This window comes from Ostrinia furnacalis, unplaced genomic scaffold (genome assembly GCF_004193835.3).
Source record: "Ostrinia furnacalis isolate ACB-3 unplaced genomic scaffold, ASM419383v2 OfSCF5861, whole genome shotgun sequence".
In the NCBI taxonomy this organism is placed as follows: domain Eukaryota; kingdom Metazoa; phylum Arthropoda; class Insecta; order Lepidoptera; family Crambidae; genus Ostrinia; species Ostrinia furnacalis.
Window position 1 is genome coordinate 154,065 of NW_021136100.1, and position 4,162 is coordinate 158,226.

Here is a 4,162-nt window from a genome sequence, read left to right on the forward strand (position 1 = left end):
TCCACATTTTCTCAACGCTCAAGTAAATCGAAACAATCATTTCTAATACCGACCAAGCCGTTAGTAAAACGAATAGCAATTAATTCTCAATAATAGAACTTATAAGATTCGAAACTTACATTAATGTTTGTACTTAAAATAAACAATCAGTCTCAAATTCCTGACAGGCGCACGATTATTTGGTATAGATGGCGCTAGACAATAATATTGCCAATGAGGGCTATCGTTTTTATACTTAACAGTTGGCACCCCTGGCGATTGACAGGACCTTACTCTACAGTGGCGCCATCTTGATGAGTGCAAATGCGATAGTCCTCCTACCACTTTAGCGCTCACCAGTTGGTGATAAGATAAGATAAGATAAGATAATACTTTATTGCCTCGTTTTTACATGCTTTACAAACATAGAAATATAAACAAAAAAATTACATTAAAAAACATAAGAGGCAAAAGGATGAGGCTCAGCATATGCGAGGTCAAGCATACCCTACCCCGCGCTGATTTTCAGCCTCCTCCTTTTCCCTTAGTTGGAAGGTGGGAAACAACCAGTAAAAAGGGGAGGAGGGTAAGATTAAACAGGGGTAATTAAAATACAAAAACAAAAACCCTATAAATACAAAGAGAATATGTATGTACGGTACTCGTTAGTTTCAGTTGATTGTGTGTGTACATGTGAGACGTGAGTGTTGTGTGTGTTGGTGTATGTTTGTTAGTGTATTTGCGTATAAAAGGAATTTAGGTTGGGATGAGTGGAAAAAAAAACTGCCTCAAAGACAAATGTTTCCAGTAGGCGTGCTTCAAGTCTTCCGCGACATTTTGTTTCTGGGATAAAGCCTTTTTGTACATATTTTTAAAATATTGACCGCTAGTTTCTTTTCTCAGGGGTGGAGGAAGGTCGTTCCATATTTTTGTTGCGGAAAACCTGAAACTTCCCCTGTATCGGGAAGTCCTGTGTTTAGGAACCCTGAGTAGATTTTGCGCCGTAGAACGGAGCAGCCTGAAGGCTTCATTCGTACGCCAATTTATTTTCTCATACAGGTATTCTGGTTTTTTATTCCATATTATTCTGTGGACGGTACATGCATAATGGAGTTCTCTCCTGCCCTTCATGTTGAGGATGTTATGTCGGTTCATATATGGAGTAATATACTGCCTTCTTGGAACGTTAAGGCTGAATCTGACACAAGCGTTTTGAACTCGCTGTATTGCTCTTTCCTGGCTACTACACAGTCTTGGACCATAAACATTACTACAGTAGTTAAAGGGGGAGAGTACCAACAGGTCTGTGAGAAGTATCCACTGGTGCCACTGTCTTCGCTACTAGCAAGTGACAGGACCTTACTCTACAGTGGCGCTAACTGGTGAGCGCTAAAACGATAGCCCTCATTATTTCGAACAGGGGCACTTCATTGTCTACCCGCAGCATTACTACACATTAACTTATGAACCAAATTACGTACTAATACAGGGTGTTTAAATCGTTGGTATCCTTTTAAAATAAGACTTTACTCATGATACATGGTACACAAGTTTGCGCGTTCACCGCCAAAAAGATGGTATCCCGCTGTTTCGAGAACACTCCCCTAACTGCCTCAGCCAATATCGGAATCCTTGGTGTCGACATATCGAGCGAAGTCCAGTTGCGTGGTCACTTAGAGGGTAAGGCTAAATTAGCCTCGAAGAAGCTTGGTGTGCTCAATAGATCGAGACGGTATTTCACTCCAGCCCATCGTCTGCAACTTTACAAGGCGCAGGTTCGGCCTCATAATAATACGGAAATAGGAATACTGTTCTCATCTTTGGGCAGGTGCGCCCCAGTACCAGCTTCTCCCTCTGGACCGCATTGAACGGAGAGCAGCTCGAATGGTTGACTGCCAGGACATTTCGGATCGGCTTGACCCCTTGGCGCTGCGTAGAGATGTATCCTCACTGTGCATCTTCTATCGCATGTATCACGGGGAGTGCTCCGAAGAATTGTCCGGACTTATTCCTGCCGCCACTTTTCGCCGCCGATCTACCCGACAGCACTTCCATCCCCATCACTTAGATGGTTGGCAGTCCACAACGGTACGTTTCTCTAGAAACTTCCTGCCCCGTACAACCAAACTGTGGAATGGACTGTCGTCTGCGGTGTTTTCGGACGGATACGACCTGCAAGCTTTCAAGAGAAGAGCGTATCTTCACCTTAAAGGCCGGCAACGCACCTGTAACGCCCCTGGATCTGCGGGTGTCTATGGGCGACGGTAATCACTTACCATCAGGTGATCAGTCTGCTCGTTTGCCTCCTGTCACATAAAAAAAAACATTCCCGAAATATGCCGGATCCAATGACTTAAAATGGCAATAAATGAAAAACTTTTACAGACCAACAGCAAGCTTAACAATGTGGCATCTTATTTCGATACACACTATTAATACAAATAATAATAGTAAAAATATAGACAATAACTTATTGGATTTTGTCTCATACTTGGGAAAACCCGGCTCTAACGCTATGAACATGAGTATTAGAGTCTTATTTTACAAGGATTCCAATGATTTCAATATCACAATATCCTGTTTAATGAACTAAAATTATTTTAACTACTAAACTAAACGAATACTATTTAACATTTGAACTTGCATAGTACTGATGTTATAGGCTATTTCTCATCGCCACGGTTCTCATCGTCACCTTCGTGGCGAATTTTATTTCTAACTTATTTCAACTTTTTGTAAACAAAAATTGTAGCGCTTGATGTGAAGATTGTATTCTCAGTAAATCAGTCAAATAATGAGTCTCGTTTGGAAGCTTTAACGTTTTGAATTTTTTGATGCCACGAAAGTGATTCTGTACTTCACAGCAATAATTTTTTCAAACTTTACTACTGTAAATGACTCTTAAGTGTTTATAAAACATATATTTTGTCTTATTTTCATAGATAAATAGTAATAACATAATATAAATAGGTACCTACTTAAATACAAGATAAAATTTTACCGATTACGTCACCTACTAAGTTACAAGATTCTACGCAATTGGTTTTAAGGGTGACACTGGTGGCATTCTGAAATGCTAAAGAAGCAAAAAACGGATTATCAGTACCTCAATAAAAAGAACTCTAACTGATTATCAGTCCTTCAACAAAAATATATTTTTTATTTAGGCCAGAGGGCCTCGTATTTTTGTTATACAACTTTTTTAAGTCAAACTTCAGATTAAATTTATCTTACAAACAGATACACACACAGTCACATATACAGACATGCATACAGTCACACAGACAAACAGACAACAAAAATACGAGGCCCTTATTTATTTATTGATGTACTGATCTCTACTTACCACGTATAATTTATTAGTTATTAAAATATTGTAAAAACATAAACACCAGTCACTATATTTTAAAATAAACCAAAGCAAGAAATCACTTTCGTGGCCTAAAATCACCTTCGTGTATAAAACACCACGAAGGTGATGCCACGAAGGTGACGAAAATTTTAGTTTTTTATGAATTATCCTTAAATTTGAATTTAACGGTTCAAGTTGAATACTACACAAATAAGTCTAACATGTTAAGTTTTCAATGGCAAAGTTTCAATTAAATTGTTTAAATTTTAGAGGTAGAAAATATTGTTCAAGCAAGCGACGGTATGTCTATGGATAATCACAAAAAGTTACGTATTTTTTTCGCGGAGCGACGATCGACCTATCTCACCTCCCCAATGGTCGAAGCGCGACTGACGTTAACCGAATAGAACGCTGTGATTGGTTGCTGGTGTTCGGTTTAACGGCAATCTTGTATTATAACTCAAAATTTTAGGTACCTAAAATCGTGTGACCAACGTATTTCGCTTTCCCAATTCAAAATAATTATAAGAAGATATTTTTTTTACTATTGTGTGGAAAGCATATTTAATTACGATGATTTTAGTATATGCTGCACACAAATTGAATGAAAATTGTGAATGCAGTAACCAAATGTTTCATTGCAACCGAAGGTGTGACACGATGAGAACGCGAAAAATGACCCCGTTTTTTATCGTTTCATGTGATTTTTTCGTATTATTTTTGCTTCTATTACGATAAAATTTATTTTGTATGTAGCTAAATAGATATTTTATCATCTGATTTCAAAGTTATTGTTCTAACTTATACCGTTTATGAACTATTATTGTGTGA